We start from the raw sequence: 23735 nt of genomic DNA, 5'->3' as shown, positions 1-23735 counted from the left end.
CAAACTAATAACATATCCTTTTTTGTTCTTTTCTTTCATATATCTTATTCTATCTATTATACTTAAAGTTGTATCTGCTATATCTTCCCCTTTTACTCCATACACTTGATGTGTTTTAATTATGGTTGGCATTACCTCTTTCAATCTATTGGCTAAAACTTTTGTTAAAATTTTCAGATCTGTATTCAGCATTGTAATTGGTCTATAATTTTTTAGGTCTACTTTATCTCCTTTTCTTTTATATATTAACTTTATTAATCCCATCCCCGTTCTCTGGTTCATTTCCTCCTTCTTAAAAATGTCTTCATATACTTCCTTTAAAATACTGCGTCTCTCTCCAGCCAGTCCAGTTACGTTTGCCAATAAACCATCCATTGTACAAAAACACCAAAAAAAAAAAAAACAATTAACCACCCTCCAGCCAGCAAGATGCTGCTGTTAGGTGGTTTAAAACTGAAAAACCACACAAAAAATAAACTAAAAGTCCAAAAACAACTCACAAAACAAACACTAACAGAAAAATCAAAATGGAGGAGAGCCTTCCTCTCCAAACTGCAGCCAACACTTCCTGTAGCTCTCTAGCGCCCTCAGGTTGGTATGGCCGTAAGCGAAGACTGTTGCAAAGAGAGGGCTATTTAAAGAGCAGCCAATCTAATCGCCAGTACATTATATAAGTAGGAAAGAAAACCCAAAAGCTTAAAGCACCTGGTATTCCTAGGCAGTCTCTCATAAAAGTACTAAACAGACCTAAACCTGCTAAGATTCAGAGATTGGGCATTGACTCTATTATTTGGCAAAATTATTATATACTAAGTGAAAAATTTCCAAAAAGCTCTCCAGCCAGTCCCTTGTCGTTTACCATGCGTGTCTCTCCAGCCAGTCCGGTGTCGTTTGCCGTGCGTCTCTCTCCAGCCAGTCCAGTTACGTTTGCCAATAAACCATCCATTGTACAAAAACACCAAAAAAAAAAAAAAACAATTAACCACCCTCCAGCCAGCAAGATGCTGCTGTTAGGTGGTTTAAAACTGAAAAACCACACAAAAAATAAACTAAAAGTCCAAAAACAACTCACAAAACAAACACTAACAGAAAAATCAAAATGGAGGAGAGCCTTCCTCTCCAAACTGCAGCCAACACTTCCTGTAGCTCTCTAGCGCCCTCAGGTTGGTATGGCCGTAAGCGAAGACTGCTGCAAAGAGAGGGCTATTTAAAGAGCAGCCAATCTAATCGCCAGTACATTATATAAGTAGGAAAGAAAACCCAAAAGCTTAAAGCACCTGGTATTCCAGATTCAGAGATCGGGCATTGACTCTTTTTTTTTTTTTTTTTTTACGAAAGATTATTATATAATTCGTGAAATTTTCCAAAAAGATTAAAGCACCTGGTATTCCCAGGCAGTCTCCCATCCATGTACTAACCAGGCTCAAACCTGCTAATATTCATAGATCGGGCATTGACTCTATTTTTTGGCAAAATTATTATATACTAAGTGAAAAATGTCCAAAAAGCTTAGAGCGCCTGGTACTCCCAGGCGGTCTCCAATCCAAGTACTAACCAGACCTAAACCTGCTAAGATTCAGAGATCGGGCATTGACTTTTTTTTTGTGTTTGTTTTTTTTAATGAAAGATTATTATATAATTCGTGAAATTTTCCAAAAGATTAAAGCACCTGGTATTCCCAGGCAGTCTCCCATCCATGAAGTAAACCATGCCCAAACCTGCTAATATTCAGAGGTCGGGCATTGACTATATTTTTTGGCAAAATTATTATATACTAAGTGAAAAATGTCCAAAAAGCTTAAAGCACCTGGTATTCCCAGGCGGTCTCCAATCCAAGTACTAACCAGACCTAAACCTGCTAAGATTCAGAGATCAGGGCTTTGACTCTATTTTTTGGCAAAATTATTATATACTAAGTGAAAAATGTCCAAAAAGCTTACAGCACCTGGTATTCCGAGGCGGTCTCCCATCCAAGTACCAACCAGGCCCAAACCTGCTTAGCTTCCGAGATCAGACGAGATGGGGCATAGCCAGGTTGGTATGACCGTAAGCCAAGACTGCTGCAAAGAGAGGGCTATTTAAAGACCGACCAATCTAATCACCAGTACATTATATAAGTAGGAAAGAAAACCCAAAAGCTTAAAGCACCTGGTATTCCTAGGCAGTCTCTCATCAAAGTACTAACCAGACCTAAACCTGCTAAGATTAAGAGATCGGGCATTGACTCTATTTTTTGGCAAAATTATTATATACTAAGTGAAAAATTTCCAAAAAGCTCACAGCACCTGTTATTCCGAGGCGGTCTACCATCCAAGTACCAACCAGGCCCAAACCTGCTTAGCTTCCGAGATCAGACGAGATCGGGCATAGCCAGGTTGGTATGACCGTGAGCCAAGACTGCTGCAAAGAGAGGGCTATTTAAAGACCGACCAATCTAATCACCAGTACATTATATAAGTAGGAAAGAAAACCCAAAAGCTTAAAGCACCTGGTATTCCTAGGCAGTCTCTCATCAAAGTACTAACCAGACCTAAACCTGCTAAGATTCAGAGATCGGGCATTGACTTTTTTTTTTTTTTTTTTTTAATGAAAGATTATTATATAATTTGTGAAATTTTCCAAAAGATTAAAGCACCTGGTATTCCCAGGCAGTCTCCCATCCATGAAGTAAACCATGCCCGAACCTGCTAATATTCAGAGGTCGGGCATTGACTATATTTTTTGGCAAAATTATTATATACTAAGTGAAAAATGTCCAAAAAGCTTACAGCACCTGGTATTCCCAGGCGGTCTCCAATCCAAGTACTAACCAGACCTAAACCTGCTAAGATTCAGAGATCAGGGCTTTGACTCTATTTTTTGGCAAAATTATTATATACTAAGTGAAAAATGTCCAAAAAGCTTACAGCACCTGGTATTCCGAGGAGGTCTCCCATCCAAGTACCAACCAGGCCCAAACCTGCTTAGCTTCCGAGATCAGACGAGATGGGGCATAGCCAGGTTGGTATGACCGTAAGCCAAGACTGCTGCAAAGAGAGGGCTATTTAAAGACCGACCAATCTAATCACAAGTACATTATATAAGTAGGAAAGAAAACCCGAAAGCTTAAAGCACCTGGTATTCCTAGGCAGTCTCTCATCAAAGTACTAACCAGACCTAAACCTGCTAAGATTAAGAGATCGGGCATTGACTCTATTTTTTGGCAAAATTATTATATACTAAGTGAAAAATTTCCAAAAAGCTTACAGCACCTGTTATTCCGAGGCGGTCTACCATCCAAGTACCAACCAGGCCCAAACCTGCTTAGCTTCCGAGATCAGACGAGATGGGGCATAGCCAGGTTGGTATGAACGTAAGCAAAGACTGCTGCAAAGAGAGGGCTATTTAAAGACCGACCAATCTAATCACCAGTACATTATATAAGTAGGAAAGAAAACCCAAAATCTTAAACCACCTGGTATTGCTAGGCAGTCTCTCATCAAAGTACTAACCAGACCTAAACCTGCTAAGATTCAGAGATCGGGCATTGACTTTTTTTTTTTTTTTTTTTTATGAAAGATTATTATATAATTTGTGAAATTTTCCAAAAGATTAAAGCACCTGGTATTCCCAGGCAGTCTCCCATCCATGAAGTAAACCATGCCCGAACCTGCTAATATTCAGAGGTCGGGCATTGACTATATTTTTTGGCAAAATGATTATATACTAAGTGAAAAATGTCCAAAAAGCTTACAGCACCTGGTATTCCCAGGCGGTCTCCAATCCAAGTACTAACCAGACCTAAACCTGCTAAGATTCAGAGATCAGGGCTTTGACTCTATTTTTTGGCAAAATGATTATATACTAAGTGAAAAATGTCCAAAAAGCTTACAGCACCTGTTATTCCGAGGCGGTCTCCCATCCCAGTACCAACAAGGCCCAAACCTGCTTAGCTTCCGAGATCAGACGAGATGGGGCATAGCCAGGTTGGTATGACCGTAAGCCAAGACTGCTGCAAAGAGAGGGCTATTTAAAGACCGACCAATCTAATCACCAGTACATTATATAGGTAGGAAAGAAAACCCAAAAGCTTAAAGCACCTGGTATTCCTAGGCAGTCTCTCATCAAAGTACTAACCAGACCTAAACCTGCTAAGATTCAGAGATCGGGCATTGACTTTTTTTTTTTTTTTTTTTTTTTTTTTTAATGAAAGATTATTATATAATTCGTAAAATTTTCCAAAAGATTAAAGCACCTGGTATTCCCAGGCAGTCTCCCATCCATGAAGTAAACCATGCCCGAACCTGCTAATATTCAGAGGTCGGGCATTGACTATATTTTTTGGTAAAATTATTATATACTAAGTGAAAAATGTCCAAAAAGCTTACAGCGCCTGGTATTCCGAGGCGGTCTCCCATCCAAGTACTAACCAGACCTAAACCTGCTAAGATTCAGAGATCAGGGCATTGACTCTATTTTTTGGCAAAATTATTATATACTAAGTGAAAAATGTCCAAAAAGCTTACAGCACCTGGTATTCCGAGGCGGTCTCCCATCCAAGTACCAACCAGGCCCAAACCTGCTTAGCTTCCGAGATCAGACGAGATGGGGCATAGCCAGGTTGGTATGACGGTAAGCCAAGACTGCTGCAAAGAGAGGGCTATTTAAAGACCGACCAATCTAATCACCAGTACATTATATAAGTAGGAAAGAAAACCCGAAAGCTTAAAGCACCTGGTATTCCTAGGCAGTCTCTCATCAAAGTACTAACCAGACCTAAACCTGCTAAGATTAAGAGATCGGGCATTGACTCTATTTTTTGGCAAAATTATTATATACTAAGTGAAAAATTTCCAAAAAGCTCACAGCACCTGTTATTCCGAGGCGGTCTACCATCCAAGTACCAACCAGGCCCAAACCTGCTTAGCTTCCGAGATCAGACGAGATCGGGCATAGCCAGGTTGGTATGACCGTGAGCCAAGACTGCTGCAAAGAGAGGGCTATTTAAAGACCGACCAATCTAATCACCAGTACATTATATAAGTAGGAAAGAAAACCCAAAAGCTTAAAGCACCTGGTATTCCTAGGCAGTCTCTCATCAAAGTACTAACCAGACCTAAACCTGCTAAGATTCAGAGATCGGGCATTGACTTTTTTTTTTTTTTTTTTTAATGAAAGATTATTATATAATTTGTGAAATTTTCCAAAAGATTAAAGCACCTGGTATTCCCAGGCAGTCTCCCATCCATGAAGTAAACCATGCCCGAACCTGCTAATATTCAGAGGTCGGGCATTGACTATATTTTTTGGCAAAATTATTATATACTAAGTGAAAAATGTCCAAAAAGCTTACAGCACCTGGTATTCCCAGGCGGTCTCCAATCCAAGTACTAACCAGACCTAAACCTGCTAAGATTCAGAGATCAGGGCTTTGACTCTATTTTTTGGCAAAATTATTATATACTAAGTGAAAAATGTCCAAAAAGCTTACAGCACCTGGTATTCCGAGGCGGTCTCCCATCCAAGTACCAACCAGGCCCAAACCTGCTTAGCTTCCGAGATCAGACGAGATGGGGCATAGCCAGGTTGGTATGACCGTAAGCCAAGACTGCTGCAAAGAGAGGGCTATTTAAAGACCGACCAATCTAATCACAAGTACATTATATAAGTAGGAAAGAAAACCCGAAAGCTTAAAGCACCTGGTATTCCTAGGCAGTCTCTCATCAAAGTACTAACCAGACCTAAACCTGCTAAGATTAAGAGATCGGGCATTGACTCTATTTTTTGGCAAAATTATTATATACTAAGTGAAAAATTTCCAAAAAGCTTACAGCACCTGTTATTCCGAGGCGGTCTACCATCCAAGTACCAACCAGGCCCAAACCTGCTTAGCTTCCGAGATCAGACGAGATGGGGCATAGCCAGGTTGGTATGAACGTAAGCAAAGACTGCTGCAAAGAGAGGGCTATTTAAAGACCGACCAATCTAATCACCAGTACATTATATAAGTAGGAAAGAAAACCCAAAATCTTAAACCACCTGGTATTCCTAGGCAGTCTCTCATCAAAGTACTAACCAGACCTAAACCTGCTAAGATTCAGAGATCGGGCATTGACTTTTTTTTTTTTTTTTTTTTTAATGAAAGATTATTATATAATTTGTGAAATTTTCCAAAAGATTAAAGCACCTGGTATTCCCAGGCAGTCTCCCATCCATGAAGTAAACCATGCCCGAACCTGCTAATATTCAGAGGTCGGGCATTGACTATATTTTTTGGCAAAATTATTATATACTAAGTGAAAAATGTCCAAAAAGCTTACAGCACCTGGTATTCCCAGGCGGTCTCCAATCCAAGTACTAACCAGACCTAAACCTGCTAAGATTCAGAGATCAGGGCTTTGACTCTATTTTTTGGCAAAATGATTATATACTAAGTGAAAAATGTCCAAAAAGCTTACAGCACCTGTTATTCCGAGGCGGTCTCCCATCCCAGTACCAACAAGGCCCAAACCTGCTTAGCTTCCGAGATCAGACGAGATGGGGCATAGCCAGGTTGGTATGACCGTAAGCCAAGACTGCTGCAAAGAGAGGGCTATTTAAAGACCGACCAATCTAATCACCAGTACATTATATAGGTAGGAAAGAAAACCCAAAAGCTTAAAGCACCTGGTATTCCTAGGCAGTCTCTCATCAAAGTACTAACCATACCTAAACCTGCTAAGATTCAGAGATCGGGCATTGACTTTTTTTTTTTTTTTTTTTTTTTTTAATGAAAGATTATTATATAATTCGTGAAATTTTCCAAAAGATTAAAGCACCTGGTATTCCCAGGCAGTCTCCCATCCATGAAGTAAACCATGCCCGAACCTGCTAATATTCAGAGGTCGGGCATTGACTATATTTTTTGGCAAAATGATTATATACTAAGTGAAAAATGTCCAAAAAGCTTACAGCACCTGTTATTCCGAGGCGGTCTCCCATCCCAGTACCAACAAGGCCCAAACCTGCTTAGCTTCCGAGATCAGACGAGATGGGGCATAGCCAGGTTGGTATGACCGTAAGCCAAGACTGCTGCAAAGAGAGGGCTATTTAAAGACCGACCAATCTAATCACCAGTACATTATATAGGTAGGAAAGAAAACCCAAAAGCTTAAAGCACATGGTATTCCTAGGCAGTCTCTCATCAAAGTACTAACCAGACCTAAACCTGCTAAGATTCAGAGATCGGGCATTGACTTTTTTTTTTTTTTTATTTTTTTTTTTAATGAAAGATTATTATATAATTCGTAAAATTTTCCAAAAGATTAAAGCACCTGGTATTCCCAGGCAGTCTCCCATCCATGAAGTAAACCATGCCCGAACCTGCTAATATTCAGAGGTCGGGCATTGACTATATTTTTTGGTAAAATTATTATATACTAAGTGAAAAATGTCCAAAAAGCTTACAGCGCCTGGTATTCCGAGGCGGTCTCCCATCCAAGTACTAACCAGACCTAAACCTGCTAAGATTCAGAGATCAGGGCATTGACTCTATTTTTTGGCAAAATTATTATATACTAAGTGAAAAATGTCCAAAAAGCTTACAGCACCTGGTATTCCGAGGCGGTCTCCCATCCAAGTACCAACCAGGCCCAAACCTGCTTAGCTTCCGAGATCAGACGAGATGGGGCATAGCCAGGTTGGTATGACGGTAAGCCAAGACTGCTGCAAAGAGAGGGCTATTTAAAGACCGACCAATCTAATCACCAGTACATTATATAAGTAGGAAAGAAAACCCGAAAGCTTAAAGCACCTGGTATTCCTAGGCAGTCTCTCATCAAAGTACTAACCAGACCTAAACCTGCTAAGATTAAGAGATCGGGCATTGACTCTATTTTTTGGCAAAATTATTATATACTAAGTGAAAAATTTCCAAAAAGCTCACAGCACCTGTTATTCCGAGGCGGTCTACCATCCAAGTACCAACCAGGCCCAAACCTGCTTAGCTTCCGAGATCAGACGAGATCGGGCATAGCCAGGTTGGTATGACCGTGAGCCAAGACTGCTGCAAAGAGAGGGCTATTTAAAGACCGACCAATCTAATCACCAGTACATTATATAAGTAGGAAAGAAAACCCAAAAGCTTAAAGCACCTGGTATTCCTAGGCAGTCTCTCATCAAAGTACTAACCAGACCTAAACCTGCTAAGATTCAGAGATGGGGCATTGACTTTTTTTGTGTGTTTGTTTTTTTTAATGAAAGATTATTATATAATTCGTGGAATTTTCCAAAAGATTAAAGCACCTGGTATTCCCAGGCAGTCTCCCATCCATGAAGTAAACCATGCCCGAACCTGCTAATATTCAGAGTTCGGGCATTGACTATATTTTTTGGCAAAATGATTATATACTAAGTGAAAAATGTCCAAAAAGCTTACAGCACCTGTTATTCCGAGGCGGTCTCCCATCCAAGTACCAACAAGGCCCAAACCTGCTTAGCTTCCGAGATCAGACGAGATGGGGCATAGCCAGGTTGGTATGACCGTGAGCCAAGACTGCTGCAAAGAGAGGGCTATTTAAAGACCGACCAATCTAATCACCAGTACATTATATAAGTAGGAAAGAAAACCCAAAAGCTTAAAGCACCTGGTATTCCTAGGCAGTCTCTCATCAAAGTACTAACCAGACCTAAACCTGCTAAGATTCAGAGATCGGGCATTGACTTTTTTTTGTGTGTTTGTTTTTTTTAATGAAAGATTATTATATAATTCGTGGAATTTTCCAAAAGATTAAAGCACCTGGTATTCCCAGGCAGTCTCCCATCCATGAAGTAAACCATGCCCGAAACTGCTAATATTCAGAGGTCGGGCATTGACTATATTTTTTGGCAAAATTATTATATACTAAGTGAAAAATGTCCAAAAAGCTTACAGCACCTGGTATTCCCAGGCGGTCTCCAATCCAAGTACTAACCAAACCTAAACCTGCTAAGATTCAGAGATCAGGGCATTGACTCTATTTTTTGGCAAAATTATTATATACTAAGTGAAAAATGTCCAAAAAGCTTACAGCACCTGGTATTCCGAGGCGGTCTCCCATCCAAGTACCAACCAGGCCCAAACCTGCTTAGCTTCCGAGATCAGACGAGATGGGGCATAGCCAGGTTGGTATGACCGTAAGCCAAGACTGCTGCAAAGAGAGGGCTATTTAAAGACCGACCAATCTAATCACCAGTACATTATATAAGTAGGAAAGAAAACCCAAAAGCTTAAAGCACCTGGTATTCCTAGGCAGTCTCTCATCAAAGTACTAACCAGACCTAAACCTGCTAAGATTCAGAGATCGGGCATTGACTTTTTTTTTTTTTTTTTTAAATCAATCAATCAATCAATCAATCACCTTTATTTATATAGTGCTTTAAACAAAATACATTGCGCCAAAGCACTGAATAACATTCATTTGGAAAACAGTGTCTCAATAATGCAAAATGAAAGTTATGATAGTTAAAGGCAGTTCATCATTGAATTCAGTTATGTCATCTCTGTTCAGTTGAAATAGTGTCTGTTTTAATTTGCAATCAAGTCAATGATATCGCTGTAGATGAAGTGACCCCAACTAAGCAAGCCAGAGGCGACAGCGGCAAGGAACCGAAACTCCATCGGTGACAGAATGGAGAAAAAAAACCTTGGGAGAAACCAGGCTCAGTTGGGGGGCCAGTTCTCCTCTGACCAGACGAAACCAGTAGTTCAATTCCAGGCTGCAGCAAAGTCAGATTGTGCAGAAGAATCATCTGTTTCCTGTGGTCTTGTCCTGGTGCTCCTCTGAGACAAGGTCTTTACAGGGGATCTGTATCTGGGGCTCTAGTTGTCCTGGTCTCCGCTGTCTTTCAGGGCAGTAGAGGTCCTTTCTAGGTGCTGATCCACCATCTGGTCTGGATACGTACTGGATCCGGGTGACTGCAGTGACCCTCTGATCTGGACACAGACTGGATCTGGTGGCCACGGTGACCTCGGAACAAGAGAGAAACAGACAAATATTAGCGTAGATGCCATTCTTCTAATGATGTAGAAAGTACGGTGTTATGTGAAGTGTTCCGGTTCCAGTTTACCTAATTAATGCAGCCTAAAAATCCTTTAACGGATTTGGATATTAAAAGCATATTAGTATGTTATGTGTATGCCAGGTTAAAGAGATGGGTCTTTAATCTAGATTTAAACTGCAAGAGTGTGTCTGCCTCCCGAACAATGTTAGGTAGGTTATTCCAGAGTTTAAGCGCCAAATAGGAAAAGGATCTGCCGCCCGCAGTTGATTTTGATATTCTAGGTATTATCAAATTGCCTGAGTTTTGAGAACGTAGCGGACGTAGAGGAGTATAATGTAAAAGGAGCTCATTCAAATACTGAGGTGCAAAACCATTCAGGGCTTTATAAGTAATAAGCAATATTTTAAAATCTATACGATGTTTGATAGGGAGCCAGTGCAGTGTGGACAGGACCGGGCTAATATGGTCATACTTCCTGGTTCTAGTAAGAACTCTTGCTGCTGCATTTTGGACTAGCTGTAGTTTGTTTACCAAGCGTGCAGAACAACCACCCAATAAAGCATTACAATAGTCTAACCTTGAAGTCATAAATGCATGGATTAACATTTCTGCATTTGACATTGAGAGCATAGGCCAAAATTTAGATATATTTTTGAGATGGAAAAATGCAGTTTTACAAATGCTAGAAACGTGGCTTTCTAAGGAAAGATTGCGATCAAGTAGCACACCTAGGTTCCTAACTGATGACGAAGAATTGACAGAGCAACCATCAAGTCTTAGACAGTGTTCTAGGTTATTACAAGTAGAGTTTTTAGGCCCTATGATTAACACCTCTGTTTTTTTCTGAATTTAGCAGTAAGAAATTACTCGTCATCCAATTTTTTATATCGACTATGCATTCCATTAGTTTTTCAAATTGGTGTGTTTCACCGGGCTGCGAGGAAATATAGAGCTGCGTATCATCAGCATAACAGTGAAAGCTAACACCATGTTTCCTGATGATATCTCCCAAGGGTAACATATAAAGCGTGAAGAGTAGCAGCCCTAGAACTGAGCCTTGAGGTACTCCATACTGCACTTGTGATCGATATGATACATCTTCATTCACTGCTACGAACTGATGGCGGTCATATAAGTACGATTTAAACCATGCTAATGCACTTCCACTGATGCCAACAAAGTGTTCAAGTCTATGCAAAAGAATGTTGTGGTCAATTGTGTCAAACGCAGCACTAAGATCCAATAAAACTAATAGAGAGATACACCCACGATCAGATGATAAGAGCAGATCATTTGTAACTCTAAGGAGAGCAGTTTCAGTACTATGATATGGTCTAAATCCTGACTGGAAATCCTCACATATACCATTTTTCTCTAAGAAGGAATATAATTGTGAGGATACCACCTTTTCTAGTATCTTGGACAGAAAAGGGAGATTCGAGATTGGTCTATAATTAACTAGTTCTCTGGGGTCAAGTTGTGGCTTTTTTATGAGAGGATTAATAAGAGCCAGTTTGAAGGTTTTGGGGACATATCCTAATGACAATGAGGAATTAATAATAGTCAGAAGAGGACCTATGACTTCTGGAAGCACCTCTTTTAAGAGCTTAGATGGTATAGGGTCTAACATACATGTTGTAAGTTTAGATGATTTAACAAGTTTATAAAATTCTTCCTCTCCTATAGTAGAGAATGAGTGGAACTGTTCCTCAGGGGGTCTATAGTGCACTGTCTGATGCGAAACTGTAGCTGACGGCTGAATGGTTGCAATTTTATCTCTAATAGTATCGATTTTAGAAGTAAAGTAGTTCATAAAGTCATTACTGCTGTGGTGTTGGGAAATGTCAACACTTGTTGAGGCTTTATTTTTCGTTAATTTAGCCACTGTATTGAATAAATACCTGGGGTTATGTTTGTTTTCTTCTAAAAGAGAAGAAAAGTAATCAGATCTAGCAGTTTTTAATGCTTTTCTGTAGGATATGCTACTTTCCCGCCAAGCAATACGAAATACCTCTAGTTTTGTTTTCCTCCATCTGCGCTCCATTTTTCGGGCTGCTCTCTTTAGGGTGCGAGTATGCTCATTATACCATGGTGTCAAACTGTTTTCCTTAACCTTTCTTAAGAGTAAAGGAGCAACTGTATTTAAAGTGCTAGAAAAGAGAGAGTCCATAGTTTCTGTTACATCATCAAGTTGTTCTGAGGTTTTGGATATGCTAAGGAATTCGGATACATCAGGAAGATAACTTAAAAAGCAGTCTTTTGTGGTAGAAGTGATGGTTCTTCGATACTTGTAACAAGAAGTAGAATTTACAATTTTGGCTATATGAAGTTTACACAGAACTAAATAATGATCTGAGATATCATCACTTGGCTGAGTAATTTCAACACTATCAACATCAATTCCATGTGACAGTATTAAATCTAGAGTATGATTTCGACAATGAGTAGGTCCTGAAACATGTTGTCTAACACCAATAGAGTTCAGAATGTCTATAAATGCTGATCCCAATGCATCTTTTTCATTATCGACATGGATATTAAAATCACCAACTATTAAGACTTTATCTGCAGCCAGAACTAACTCGGATGTAAAATCACCAAACTCTTTAATAAAGTCTGTATGGTGCCCTGGTGGCCTGTATACAGTAGCCAGTACAAACATAACAGGGGATTTATCATTAACATTGGTTTCTCTGGATAATGTTATATGAAGCACCATTACTTCAAACGAGTTATACTTGAAGCCTGCCCTCTGAGAAATCCTGAAAACGTTATTATAAATTGAAGCAACTCCTCCCCCTTTGCCTTTTAGACGCGGCTCGTGTTTATAACAATAATCTTGGGGGGTGGACTCATTTAAAATAATGTAATCATCAGGTTTTAGCCAGGTTTCTGTCAAGCAGAGCACATCTATATTATGATCAGTTATCATATTATTTACAAAAAGTGTTTTCGTAGAAATGGATCTGATATTCAATAAGCCAATCTTTATCATTTGTTTATCCATATTGCATTTGTTTTTTATTTGTTGAACCTCAATTAAATTGTTAACCTTAACTTGGTTTGGACGTTTTTTGTATTTTCTAGTTCGGGGAACAGACACAGTCTCTATAGTGTGATATCTAGGTGAAAGAGTCTCTATGTGCTGAGAATTAACTGACCTCTGTGACGGGAGGCAGCTAGCAGACGGTCGGTTTAGCCAGTCTGTCTGCTTCCTGACCTGGGCCCCAGTTAGTCAAGTATAAACACTAAGACTATTTGCCATATTTCTAGACAGAAGAGTGGCGCCACCCCAGGAGGGATGAAGACCATCTCTTTTAAACAGGTCAGGTCTGCCCCAAAAGCTCGTCCAATTGTCTATATAACCTATCTTATTCTGTGGGCACCACTTAGACATCCAGCCATTGAGTGATGACAATCTGCTATGCATCTCGTCACCACGGTAAGCAGGGAGGGGACCAGAGCATATTACAGTGTCTGACATCGTGCTTGCAAGTTCACACACCTCTTTAAAGTTATTTTTAGTGATCTCCGACTGGCGAAGTCGAACATCATTAGCGCCGGCATGAATAACAATCTTACTGTATTTATGTTTAGCATTAGCCAGCACTTTTAAATTTGCCAAGATGTCAGGCGCTCTGGCTCCCGGTAAACATTTGACTATGGTGGCTGGTGTCTCTATATTCACGTTCCGTACAATAGAATCGCCAATAACTAGAGCACTTTCATCAGGTTTCTCAGTGGGTGCATCACTGAGTGGGGAGAACCTGTTTAATGTTTTGATCGGAACAGAAGAGCGGTGTTTTGACCCACGACTACGCTGCCTCACCGTCACCCAGTTGCCCTGCTGCAGGGGCTCTGCTGGAACCGGACAATGTACAGGAATCCCTGAGCTAGACGCATCCAAAGCCATATCTAGAGCCCTAACATTCTTACTGTCCTCAATTAAAGTTTGGATGCGTGTCTCTAATTCTAAAATCTTCTCTGTCAGCCTAACTGTTTCCCTGCATTTATCACATGTGAATCCCTCATCAGCGACAGACATAGATAAACTGTACATGTGGCAAGAGGTGCAAATAACAATTGTAGGAGAAGCCATTACTCACCGTGCTTGATGAAATATTCTTACTGCGGTTGTTTGATGAACTTGTGGAAAACTGCAGCGTGAGAGAGGAGAGGAGAGGAGAAAAGAAAACGCTAATGACAAGCTAACGAGTGCTAACGCTTTGCAGGTGTGCTGCAGTCACGGAAGAGTGAACGATCAAAGTTAATCTGATAAGATTGATCGGTAATATCAGAAATATGGTGTGAATTAAGTTATATTTTACAATTTAAAAAACAAACAAACAGACAGTGATAGTAAGAAAGATTATAGAGAAAAATATAAAATAAAAACAGCTACATGGAGCTATGATTAGCTACAGAAGGCCAACAGGAAGTAGAGAAAACACTGTCCAACAGCGACACCAACAGGCACCACGAGTGATTTTTTTTAATGAAAGATTATTATATAATTCGTGAAATTTTCCAAAAGATTAAAGCACCTGGTATTCCCAGGCAGTCTCCCATCCATGAAGTAAACCATGCCCGAACCTGCTAATATTCAGAGGTCGGGCATTGACTATATTTTTTGGCAAAATTATTATATACTAAGTGAAAAATGTCCAAAAAGCTTACAGCACCTGGTATTCCCAGGCGGTCTCCAATCCAAGTACTAACCAGACCTAAACCTGCTAAGATTCAGAGATCAGGGCTTTGACTCTATTTTTTGGCAAAATTATTATATACTAAGTGAAAAATGTCCAAAAAGCTTACAGCACCTGGTATTCCGAGGCGGTCTCCCATCCAAGTACCAACCAGGCCCAAACCTGCTTAGCTTCCAAGATCAGACGAGATGGGGCATAGCCAGGTTGGTATGACCGTAAGCCAAGACTGCTGCAAAGAGAGGGCTATTTAAAGACCGACCAATCTAATCACCAGTACATTATATAAGTAGGAAAGAAAACCCAAAAGCTTAAAGCACCTGGTATTCCTAGGCAGTCTCTCATCAAAGTACTAACCAGACCTAAACCTGCTAAGATTCAGAGATCGGGCATTGACTTTTTTTTTTTTTTTTTTTATGAAAGATTATTATATAATTCGTGAAATTTTCCAAAAGATTAAAGCACCTGGTATTCCCAGGCAGTCTCCCATCCATGAAGTAAACCATGCCCGAAACTGCTAATATTCAGAGGTCGGGCATTGACTATATTTTTTGGCAAAATGATTATATACTAAGTGAAAAATGTCCAAAAAGCTTACAGCACCTGTTATTCCGAGGCGGTCTCCCATCCAAGTACCAACAAGGCCCAAACCTGCTTAGCTTCCGAGATCAGACGAGATGGGGCATAGCCAGGTTGGTATGACCGTAAGCCAAGACTGCTGCAAAGAGAGGGCTATTTAAAGACCGACCAATCTAATCACCAGTACATTATATAGGTAGGAAAGAAAACCCAAAAGCTTAAAGCACCTGGTATTCCTAGGCAGTCTCTCATCAAAGTACTAACCAGACCTAAACCTGCTAAGATTCAGAGATCGGGCATTGACTCTTTTTTTTTTTTTTTAATGAAAGATTATTATATAATTCGTGAAATTTTCCAAAAGATTAAAGCACCTGGTATTCCCAGGCAGTCTCCCATCCATGTACTAACCAGGCCAAAACCTGCTAAGATTCAGAGATCGGGCATTGACTCTATTATTTGACAAAATAATTATATACTAAGTGAAAAATGTCCAAAAAGCTTACAGCACCTGGTATTCCCAGGCGGTCTCCCATCCAAGTACTAACCAGGCCCAAACCTGCTTAGCTTCCGAGATCAGACGAGTTGGGGCATAGCCAGGTTGGTATGGCCGTAAGCGAAGACTGCTGCAAAGAGAGGGCTATTTAAAGACCAGCCAATCTAATCGCCAGTACATTATATAAGTAGGAAAGAAAACCCAAAAGCTTAAAGCACCTGGTATTCCTAGGCAGTCTCTCATCAAAGTACTAACCAGACTTAAACCTGCTAAGATTCAGAGATCGGGCATTGACTCTTTAGTTTTTTTTTTAGTTTTTTTTTTTTTTTATGGAAGATTATTATATAATTCGTGAAATTTTCCAAAAGATTAAAGCGCCTGGTATTCCCAGGCAGTCTCCCATCCATGTACTAACCAGGCCCAAACCTGCTAATATTCAGAGATTGGGCATTGACTCTATTATTTGGCAAAATTATTATATACTAAGTGAAAAATGTCCAAAAAGCTTACAGCACCTGGTATTCCCAGGCGGTCTCCCATCCAAGTACTAACGAGGCCAAACCTGCTTAGCTTCCGAGATCAGACGAAATCGGGCATAGCAGGTTGGTATGGCCGTAAGCGAAGACTGCTGCAAAGAAAGGACTATTTAAAGACCAGCCAATCTAATCGCCAGTACATTATATAAGTAGGAAAGAAAACCCAAAAGCTTAAAGCACCTGGTATTCCTAGGCAGTCTCTCATCAAAGTACTAACCAGACCTAAACCTGCTAAGATTCAGAGATCGGGCATTGACTTTTTTTTGTTTTTTTTTTTAATGAAAGATTATTATATAATTAGTGAAATTTTCCAAAAGATTAAAGCACCTGGTATTCCCAGGCAGTCTCCCATCCATGAAGTAAACCATGCCCGAACCTGCTAATATTCAGAGGTCGGGCATTGACTATATTTTTTGGCTAAATTATTATATACTAAGTGAAAAATGTCCAAAAAGCTTACAGCACCTGGTTTTCCCAGGCGGTCTCCAATCCAAGTACTAACCAGACCTAAACCTGCTAAGATTCAGAGATCAGGGCTTTGACTCTATTTTTTGGCAAAATTATTATATACTAAGTGAAAAATGTCCAAAAAGCTTACAGCACCTGGTATTCCGAGGCGGTCTCCCATCCAAGTACCAACCAGGCCCAAACCTGCTTAGCTTCCAAGATCAGACGAGATGGGGCATAGCCAGGTTGGTATGACCGTAAGCCAAGACTGCTGCAAAGAGAGGGCTATTTAAAGACCGACCAATCTAATCACCAGTACATTATATAGGTAGGAAAGAAAACCCAAAAGATTAAAGCACCTGGTATTCCCAGGCAGTCTCCCATCCATGTACTAACCAGGCCAAAACCTGCTAAGATTCAGAGATCGGGCATTGACTCTATTATTTGACAAAATAATTATATACTAAGTGAAAAATGTCCAAAAAGCTTACAGCACCTGGTATTCCCAGGCGGTCTCCCATCCAAGTACTAACCAGGCCCAAACCTGCTTAGCTTCCGAGATCAGACGAGTTGGGGCATAGCCAGGTTGGTATGGCCGTAAGCGAAGACTGCTGCAAAGAGAGGGCTATTTAAAGACCAGCCAATCTAATCGCCAGTACATTATATAAGTAGGAAAGAAAACCCAAAAGCTTAAAGCACCTGGTATTCCTAGGCAGTCTCTCATCAAAGTACTAACCAGACTTAAACCTGCTAAGATTCAGAGATCGGGCATTGACTCTTTAGTTTTTTTTTTAGTTTTTTTTTTTTTTATGGAAGATTATTATATAATTCGTGAAATTTTCCAAAAGATTAAAGCGCCTGGTATTCCCAGGCAGTCTCCCATCCATGTACTAACCAGGCCCAAACCTGCTAATATTCAGAGATTGGGCATTGACTCTATTATTTGGCAAAATTATTATATACTAAGTGAAAAATGTCCAAAAAGCTTACAGCACCTGGTATTCCCAGGCGGTCTCCCATCCAAGTACTAACGAGGCCAAACCTGCTTAGCTTCCGAGATCAGACGAAATCGGGCATAGCAGGTTGGTATGGCCGTAAGCGAAGACTGCTGCAAAGAAAGGACTATTTAAAGACCAGCCAATCTAATCGCCAGTACATTATATAAGTAGGAAAGAAAACCCAAAAGCTTAAAGCACCTGGTATTCCTAGGCAGTCTCTCATCAAAGTACTAACCAGACCTAAACCTGCTAAGATTCAGAGATCGGGCATTGACTTTTTTTTGTTTTTTTTTTTAATGAAAGATTATTATATAATTAGTGAAATTTTCCAAAAGATTAAAGCACCTGGTATTCCCAGGCAGTCTCCCATCCATGAAGTAAACCATGCCCGAACCTGCTAATATTCAGAGGTCGGGCATTGACTATATTTTTTGGCTAAATTATTATATACTAAGTGAAAAATGTCCAAAAAGCTTACAGCACCTGGTTTTCCCAGGCGGTCTCCAATCCAAGTACTAACCAGACCTAAACCTGCTAAGATTCAGAGATCAGGGCTTTGACTCTATTTTTTGGCAAAATTATTATATACTAAGTGAAAAATGTCCAAAAAGCTTACAGCACCTGGTATTCCGAGGCGGTCTCCCATCCAAGTACCAACCAGGCCCAAACCTGCTTAGCTTCCAAGATCAGACGAGATGGGGCATAGCCAGGTTGGTATGACCGTAAGCCAAGACTGCTGCAAAGAGAGGGCTATTTAAAGACCGACCAATCTAATCACCAGTACATTATATAGGTAGGAAAGAAAACCCAAAAGATTAAAGCACCTGGTATTCCCAGGCAGTCTCCCATCCATGTACTAACCAGGCCCAAACCTGCTAAGATTCAGAGATCGGGCATTGACTCTATTATTTGACAAAATTATTATATACTAAGTGAAAAATGTCCAAAAAGTTTACAGCACCTGGTATTCCCATGCGGTCTCCCATCCAAGTACTAACCAGGCCCAAACCTGCTTAGCTTCCGAGATCAGACGAGATGGGGCATAGCCAGGTTGGTATGACCGTAAGCCAAGACTGCTGCAAAGAGAGGGCTATTTAAAGACCGACCAATCTAATCGCCAGTACATTATATAAGTAGGAAAGAAAACCCAAAAGCTTAAAGCACCTGGTATTCCTAGGCAGTCTCTCATCAAAGTACTAACCAGACTTAAACCTGCTAAGATTCAGAGATCGGGCATTGACTCTTTAGTTTTTTTTTTAGTTTTTTTTTTTTTATGGAAGATTATTATATAATTCGTGAAATTTTCCAAAAGATTAAAGCGCCTGGTATTCCCAGGCAGTCTCCCATCCATGTACTAACCAGGCCCAAACCTGCTAAGATTCAGAGATCGGGCATTGACTCTATTATTTGACAAAATTATTATATACTAAGTGAAAAATGTCCAAAAAGTTTACAGCACCTGGTATTCCCATGCGGTCTCCCATCCAAGTACTAACCAGGCCCAAACCTGCTTAGCTTCCGAGATCAGACGAGATGGGGCATAGCCAGGTTGGTATGGCCGTAAGCCAAGACTGCTGCAAAGAGAGGGCTATTTAAAGACCGACCAATCTAATCACCAGTACACTATATAAGTAGGAAAGAAAACCCAAAAGCTTAAAGCACCTGGTATTCCTATGCAGTCTCTCATTAAAGTACTAACCAGACTTAAACCTGCTAAGATTCAGAGATCGGGCATTGACTCTTTAGTTTTTTTTTTAGTTTTTTTTTTTTTATGGAAGATTATTATATAATTCGTGAAATTTTCCAAAAGATTAAAGTGCCTGGTATTCCCAGGCAGTCTCCCATCCATGTACTAACCAGGCCCAAACCTGCTAATATTCAGAGGTCGGGCATTGACTATATTTTTTGGCAAAATTATTATATACTAAGTGAAAAATGTCCAAAAAGTTTACAGCACCTGGTATTCCCATGCGGTCTCCCATCCAAGTACTAACCAGGCCCAAACCTGCTTAGCTTCCGAGATCAGACGAAATCGGGCATAGCAGGTTGGTATGGCCGTAAGCGAAGACTGCTGCAAAGAAAGGACTATTTAAAGACCAGCCAATCTAATCGCCAGTACATTATATAAGTAGGAAAGAAAACCCAAAAGCTTAAAGCACCTGGTATTCCTAGGCAGTCTCTCATCAAAGTACTAACCAGACCTAAACCTGCTAAGATTCAGAGATCGGGCATTGACTCTTTTTTTTTTTTTTTTTTTAATGAAAGATTATTATATAATTAGTGAAATTTTCCAAAAGTTTAAAGCACCTGGTATTCCCAGGCAGTCTCCCATCCATGAAGTAAACCATGCCCGAACCTGCTAATATTCAGAGGTCGGGCATTGACTATATTTTTTGGCTAAATTATTATATACTAAGTGAAAAATGTCCAAAAAGCTTACAGCACCTGGTATTCCCAGGCGGTCTCCAATCCAAGTACTAACCAGACCTAAACCTGCTAAGATTCAGAGATCAGGGCTTTGACTCTATTTTTTGGCAAAATTATTATATACTAAGTGAAAAATGTCCAAAAAGCTTACAGCACCTGGTATTCCGAGGCGGTCTCCCATCCAAGTACCAACCAGGCCCAAACCTGCTTAGCTTCCAAGATCAGACGAGATGGGGCATAGCCAGGTTGGTATGACCGTAAGCCAAGACTGCTGCAAAGAGAGGGCTATTTAAAGACCGACCAATCTAATCACCAGTACATTATATAGGTAGGAAAGAAAACCCAAAAGATTAAAGCACCTGGTATTCCCAGGCAGTCTCCCATCCATGTACTAACCAGGCCCAAACCTGCTAAGATTCAGAGATCGGGCATTGACTCTATTATTTGACAAAATTATTATATACTAAGTGAAAAATGTCCAAAAAGTTTACAGCACCTGGTATTCCCATGCGGTCTCCCATCCAAGTACTAACCAGGCCCAAACCTGCTTAGCTTCCGAGATCAGACGAGATGGGGCATAGCCAGGTTGGTATGGCCGTAAGCCAAGACTGCTGCAACGAGAGGGCTATTTAAAGACCGACCAATCTAATCACCAGTACACTATATAAGTAGGAAAGAAAACCCAAAAGCTTAAAGCACCTGGTATTCCTAGGCAGTCTCTCATTAAAGTACTAACCAGACCTAAACCTGCTAAGATTCAGAGATCGGGCATTGACTTTTTTTTTTGTGTTTGTTTTTTTTAATGAAAGATTATTATATAATTCGTGAAATTTTCCAAAAGATTAAAGCACCTGGTATTCCCAGGCAGTCTCCCATCCATGAAGTAAACCATGCCCGAACCTGCTAATATTCAGAGGTCGGGCATTGACTATATTTTTTGGCAAAATTATTCTATACTAAGTGAAAAATGTCCAAAAAGCTTACAGCACCTGGTATTCCCAGGCGGTCTCCAATCCAAGTACTAACCAGACCTAAACCTGCTAAGATTCAGAGATCAGGGCATTGACTCTTTTTTTTGGCAAAATTATTATATACTAAGTGAAATATCCAAAAAGCTTACAGCACCTGGTATTCCGAGGCGGTCTCCCATCCAAGTACCAACCAGGCCCAAACCTGCTTAGCTTCCGAGATCAGACGAGATGGGGCATAGCCAGGTTGGTATGACCATAAGCCAAGACTGCTGCAAAGAGAGGGCTATTTAAAGACCGACCAATCTAATCACCAGTACATTATATAAGTAGGAAAGAAAACCCAAAAGCTTAAAGCACCTGGTATTCCTAGGCAGTCTCTCATCAAAGTACTAACCAGACCAAACCTGCTAAGATTCAGAGATCGGGCATTGACTTTTTTTTTGTGTTTGTTTTTTTTAATGAAAGATTATTATATAATTCGTGAAATTTTCCAAAAGATTAAAGCACCTGGTATTCCCAGGCAGTCTCCCATCCATGAAGTAAACCATGCCCGAACCTGCTAATATTCAGAGGTCGGGCATTGACTATATTTTTTGGCAAAATTATTATATACTAAGTGAAAAATGTCCAAAAAGCTTACAGCACCTGGTATTCCCATGCGGTCTCCCATCCAAGTACTAACCAGGCCCAAACCTGCTTAGCTTCCGAGATCAGACGAGATGGGGCATAGCCAGGTTGGTATGACCGTAAGCCAAGACTGCTGCAAAGAGAGGGCTATTTAAAGACCGACCAATCTAATCACCAGTACATTATATAGGTAGGAAAGAAAACCCAAAAGCTTAAAGCACCTGGTATTCCTAGGCAGTCTCTCATCAAAGTACTAACCAGACCTAAACCTGCTAAGATTCAGAGATCAGGCATTGACTCTTTTTTTTTTTTTTTTAATGAAAGATTATTATATAATTAGTGAAATTTTCCAAAAGATTAAAGCACCTGGTATTCCCAGGCAGTCTCCCATCCATGAAGTAAACCATGCCCGAACCTGCTAATATTCAGAGGTCGGGCATTGACTATATTTTTTGGCAAAATTATTATATACTAAGTGAAATATGTCCAAAAAGCTTACAGCACCTGGTATTCCGAGGCGGTCTCCCATCCAAGTACCAACCAGGCCCAAACCTGCTTAGCTTCCAAGATCAGACGAGATGGGGCATAGCCAGGTTGGTATGACCGTAAGCCAAGACTGCTGCAAAGAGAGGGCTATTTAAAGACCGACCAATCTAATCACCAGTACATTATATAGGTAGGAAAGAAAACCCAAAAGATTAAAGCACCTGGTATTCCCAGGCAGTCTCCCATCCATGTACTAACCAGGCCCAAACCTGCTAAGATTCAGAGATCGGGCATTGACTCTATTATTTGACAAAATTATTATATACTAAGTGAAAAATGTCCAAAAAGTTTACAGCACCTGGTATTCCCATGCGGTCTCCCATCCAAGTACTAACCAGGCCCAAACCTGCTTAGCTTCCGAGATCAGACGAGATGGGGCATAGCCAGGTTGGTATGGCCGTAAGCCAAGACTGCTGCAAAGAGAGGGCTATTTAAAGACCGACCAATCTAATCACCAGTACACTATATAAGTAGGAAAGAAAACCCAAAAGCTTAAAGCACCTGGTATTCCTAGGCAGTCTCTCATTAAAGTACTAACCAGACCTAAACCTGCTAAGATTCAGAGATCGGGCATTGACTTTTTTTTTTGTGTTTGTTTTTTTTAATGAAAGATTATTATATAATTCGTGAAATTTTCCAAAAGATTAAAGCACCTGGTATTCCCAGGCAGTCTCCCATCCATGAAGTAAACCATGCCCGAACCTGCTAATATTCAGAGGTCGGGCATTGACTATATTTTTTGGCAAAATTATTCTATACTAAGTGAAAAATGTCCAAAAAGCTTACAGCACCTGGTATTCCCAGGCGGTCTCCAATCCAAGTACTAACCAGACCTAAACCTGCTAAGATTCAGAGATCAGGGCATTGACTCTATTTTTTGGCAAAATTATTATATACTAAGTGAAATATCCAAAAAGCTTACAGCACCTGGTATTCCGAGGCGGTCTCCCATCCAAGTACCAACCAGGCCCAAACCTGCTTAGCTTCCGAGATCAGACGAGATGGGGCATAGCCAGGTTGGTATGACCGTAAGCCAAGACTGCTGCAAAGAGAGGGCTATTTAAAGACCGACCAATCTAATCACCAGTACATTATATAAGTAGGAAAGAAAACCCAAAAGCTTAAAGCACCTGGTATTCCTAGGCAGTCTCTCATCAAAGTACTAACCAGACCTAAACCTGCTAAGATTCAGAGATCAGGCATTGACTTTTTTTTTGTGTTTGTTTTTTTTTAATGAAAGATTATTATATAATTCGTGAAATTTTCCAAAAGATTAAAGCACCTGGTATTCCCAGGCAGTCTACCATCCATGAAGTAAACCATGCCCGAACCTGCTAATATTCAGAGGTCGGGCATTGACTATATTTTTTGGCAAAATTATTATATACTAAGTGAAAAATGTCCAAAAA

General features: G+C 40.3%; 22 non-coding genes and 11 pseudogenes across 22 annotated transcripts; all 33 read right to left on the bottom strand.

Moving 5' to 3' along the window:
- Window positions 1-1933: 1933 nt before the first annotated feature.
- LOC128006065 (5S ribosomal RNA) lies at window positions 1934-2052 on the bottom strand. The gene has a single exon (XR_008178698.1). It is a non-coding gene; the product is annotated as a 5S ribosomal RNA (ribosomal RNA).
- A 221-nt stretch (window positions 2053-2273) lies between these two features.
- Window positions 2274-2392, bottom strand: LOC128005735 (5S ribosomal RNA). Its single transcript, XR_008178371.1, has one exon. It is a non-coding gene; the product is annotated as a 5S ribosomal RNA (ribosomal RNA).
- A 507-nt stretch (window positions 2393-2899) lies between these two features.
- On the bottom strand, window positions 2900-3018 carry LOC128005772 (5S ribosomal RNA). Its single transcript, XR_008178414.1, has one exon. It is a non-coding gene; the product is annotated as a 5S ribosomal RNA (ribosomal RNA).
- A 221-nt stretch (window positions 3019-3239) lies between these two features.
- Window positions 3240-3358, bottom strand: LOC128007166 (uncharacterized; annotated as a pseudogene).
- Window positions 3359-3864: 506 nt separating this feature from the next.
- LOC128006962 (uncharacterized) lies at window positions 3865-3983 on the bottom strand (annotated as a pseudogene).
- Window positions 3984-4498: 515 nt separating this feature from the next.
- Window positions 4499-4617, bottom strand: LOC128006710 (uncharacterized; annotated as a pseudogene).
- A 221-nt stretch (window positions 4618-4838) lies between these two features.
- Window positions 4839-4957, bottom strand: LOC128005734 (5S ribosomal RNA). The gene has a single exon (XR_008178370.1). It is a non-coding gene; the product is annotated as a 5S ribosomal RNA (ribosomal RNA).
- A 506-nt stretch (window positions 4958-5463) lies between these two features.
- On the bottom strand, window positions 5464-5582 carry LOC128006064 (5S ribosomal RNA). The gene has a single exon (XR_008178697.1). It is a non-coding gene; the product is annotated as a 5S ribosomal RNA (ribosomal RNA).
- A 221-nt stretch (window positions 5583-5803) lies between these two features.
- Window positions 5804-5922, bottom strand: LOC128007165 (uncharacterized; annotated as a pseudogene).
- Window positions 5923-6430: 508 nt separating this feature from the next.
- LOC128006961 (uncharacterized) lies at window positions 6431-6549 on the bottom strand (annotated as a pseudogene).
- Window positions 6550-6923: 374 nt separating this feature from the next.
- LOC128006960 (uncharacterized) lies at window positions 6924-7042 on the bottom strand (annotated as a pseudogene).
- Window positions 7043-7556: 514 nt separating this feature from the next.
- On the bottom strand, window positions 7557-7675 carry LOC128006709 (uncharacterized; annotated as a pseudogene).
- Window positions 7676-7896: 221 nt separating this feature from the next.
- On the bottom strand, window positions 7897-8015 carry LOC128005733 (5S ribosomal RNA). The gene has a single exon (XR_008178369.1). It is a non-coding gene; the product is annotated as a 5S ribosomal RNA (ribosomal RNA).
- Window positions 8016-8388: 373 nt separating this feature from the next.
- LOC128007244 (uncharacterized) lies at window positions 8389-8507 on the bottom strand (annotated as a pseudogene).
- Window positions 8508-9019: 512 nt separating this feature from the next.
- Window positions 9020-9138, bottom strand: LOC128006063 (5S ribosomal RNA). The gene has a single exon (XR_008178696.1). It is a non-coding gene; the product is annotated as a 5S ribosomal RNA (ribosomal RNA).
- A 5669-nt stretch (window positions 9139-14807) lies between these two features.
- On the bottom strand, window positions 14808-14926 carry LOC128005979 (5S ribosomal RNA). Its single transcript, XR_008178615.1, has one exon. It is a non-coding gene; the product is annotated as a 5S ribosomal RNA (ribosomal RNA).
- A 367-nt stretch (window positions 14927-15293) lies between these two features.
- On the bottom strand, window positions 15294-15412 carry LOC128007034 (uncharacterized; annotated as a pseudogene).
- Window positions 15413-15777: 365 nt separating this feature from the next.
- On the bottom strand, window positions 15778-15896 carry LOC128004598 (5S ribosomal RNA). Its single transcript, XR_008177285.1, has one exon. It is a non-coding gene; the product is annotated as a 5S ribosomal RNA (ribosomal RNA).
- A 381-nt stretch (window positions 15897-16277) lies between these two features.
- LOC128006776 (uncharacterized) lies at window positions 16278-16394 on the bottom strand (annotated as a pseudogene).
- A 507-nt stretch (window positions 16395-16901) lies between these two features.
- On the bottom strand, window positions 16902-17020 carry LOC128005978 (5S ribosomal RNA). Its single transcript, XR_008178614.1, has one exon. It is a non-coding gene; the product is annotated as a 5S ribosomal RNA (ribosomal RNA).
- Window positions 17021-17241: 221 nt separating this feature from the next.
- Window positions 17242-17360, bottom strand: LOC128004596 (5S ribosomal RNA). Its single transcript, XR_008177283.1, has one exon. It is a non-coding gene; the product is annotated as a 5S ribosomal RNA (ribosomal RNA).
- Window positions 17361-17740: 380 nt separating this feature from the next.
- On the bottom strand, window positions 17741-17857 carry LOC128006774 (uncharacterized; annotated as a pseudogene).
- Window positions 17858-18364: 507 nt separating this feature from the next.
- Window positions 18365-18483, bottom strand: LOC128005977 (5S ribosomal RNA). Its single transcript, XR_008178613.1, has one exon. It is a non-coding gene; the product is annotated as a 5S ribosomal RNA (ribosomal RNA).
- Window positions 18484-18704: 221 nt separating this feature from the next.
- Window positions 18705-18823, bottom strand: LOC128005274 (5S ribosomal RNA). Its single transcript, XR_008177931.1, has one exon. It is a non-coding gene; the product is annotated as a 5S ribosomal RNA (ribosomal RNA).
- Window positions 18824-19202: 379 nt separating this feature from the next.
- Window positions 19203-19321, bottom strand: LOC128004920 (5S ribosomal RNA). The gene has a single exon (XR_008177592.1). It is a non-coding gene; the product is annotated as a 5S ribosomal RNA (ribosomal RNA).
- A 379-nt stretch (window positions 19322-19700) lies between these two features.
- On the bottom strand, window positions 19701-19818 carry LOC128005327 (5S ribosomal RNA). Its single transcript, XR_008177984.1, has one exon. It is a non-coding gene; the product is annotated as a 5S ribosomal RNA (ribosomal RNA).
- A 508-nt stretch (window positions 19819-20326) lies between these two features.
- Window positions 20327-20445, bottom strand: LOC128005976 (5S ribosomal RNA). The gene has a single exon (XR_008178612.1). It is a non-coding gene; the product is annotated as a 5S ribosomal RNA (ribosomal RNA).
- Window positions 20446-20666: 221 nt separating this feature from the next.
- Window positions 20667-20785, bottom strand: LOC128004919 (5S ribosomal RNA). Its single transcript, XR_008177591.1, has one exon. It is a non-coding gene; the product is annotated as a 5S ribosomal RNA (ribosomal RNA).
- Window positions 20786-21295: 510 nt separating this feature from the next.
- LOC128006396 (5S ribosomal RNA) lies at window positions 21296-21414 on the bottom strand. The gene has a single exon (XR_008179014.1). It is a non-coding gene; the product is annotated as a 5S ribosomal RNA (ribosomal RNA).
- Window positions 21415-21786: 372 nt separating this feature from the next.
- Window positions 21787-21905, bottom strand: LOC128003626 (5S ribosomal RNA). Its single transcript, XR_008176346.1, has one exon. It is a non-coding gene; the product is annotated as a 5S ribosomal RNA (ribosomal RNA).
- Window positions 21906-22272: 367 nt separating this feature from the next.
- Window positions 22273-22391, bottom strand: LOC128005974 (5S ribosomal RNA). Its single transcript, XR_008178610.1, has one exon. It is a non-coding gene; the product is annotated as a 5S ribosomal RNA (ribosomal RNA).
- Window positions 22392-22612: 221 nt separating this feature from the next.
- Window positions 22613-22731, bottom strand: LOC128004918 (5S ribosomal RNA). The gene has a single exon (XR_008177590.1). It is a non-coding gene; the product is annotated as a 5S ribosomal RNA (ribosomal RNA).
- A 510-nt stretch (window positions 22732-23241) lies between these two features.
- LOC128006062 (5S ribosomal RNA) lies at window positions 23242-23360 on the bottom strand. Its single transcript, XR_008178695.1, has one exon. It is a non-coding gene; the product is annotated as a 5S ribosomal RNA (ribosomal RNA).
- Between the last annotated feature and the right edge of the window lie 375 nt (window positions 23361-23735).

This window comes from Carassius gibelio, chromosome B22 (assembly GCF_023724105.1).
Source record: "Carassius gibelio isolate Cgi1373 ecotype wild population from Czech Republic chromosome B22, carGib1.2-hapl.c, whole genome shotgun sequence".
NCBI lineage: Eukaryota > Metazoa > Chordata > Actinopteri > Cypriniformes > Cyprinidae > Carassius > Carassius gibelio.
Note: the sequence above shows the minus strand (reverse complement) of the source record. Positions and strands in the feature narration are given on the sequence as shown.